Genomic DNA, 504 nt, shown 5'->3' with positions numbered 1-504 from the left:
GGGTTGCCGTGGGGTTTTTGGGGGTCCCGTCCCCCTCCCCCTCCGGCCCCTGGCGACGCTGTTCCCGAGCGTCTGTGTGGGCCGCCGCCCGTTGGCGACGACGGCGCCGTGCGGGCGCTGGGCCCCGCGGTGTTCCGGGGCCGCCGTGCCCGTGGTGGTGCGCCGCTCGGGGGGGTTCTGGCCCCCCGGAGCCGAGGATCCCGGTGTGTGTGGGCCCTTGCTCACGCGGCCGAAAAAGAGGCGGTCGATGATGGGTGCTGTGCCCGGCGGTGTGGTGTGGATGGAGGCGGTGGGGCCCTGCTGGCGCGGGCGGCTCCGCGGGCGTTCACGGGGTCTTTGAGGTGTGTGCGAGAGCTGCCTTTTCCCTCTCGGGCCTCTTTTGGGGGGGCCCGCCGCTGCCGCGGTGGGGGTTTCCGGTCCGCTGGTCGGCCGGCTCGGTGTCCCAGGCGTTGCGCGGGACCGCCCCGGAGTTGGGGGTGGTGAGATCCCGCGTTCGTTTACCTG

The sequence above is a fragment of the Dipodomys spectabilis genome, unplaced genomic scaffold, assembly GCF_019054845.1.
Source record: "Dipodomys spectabilis isolate Male_0828 unplaced genomic scaffold, ASM1905484v1 ptg000914l, whole genome shotgun sequence".
NCBI lineage: Eukaryota > Metazoa > Chordata > Mammalia > Rodentia > Heteromyidae > Dipodomys > Dipodomys spectabilis.
This window is presented reverse-complemented; position numbering follows the sequence as displayed.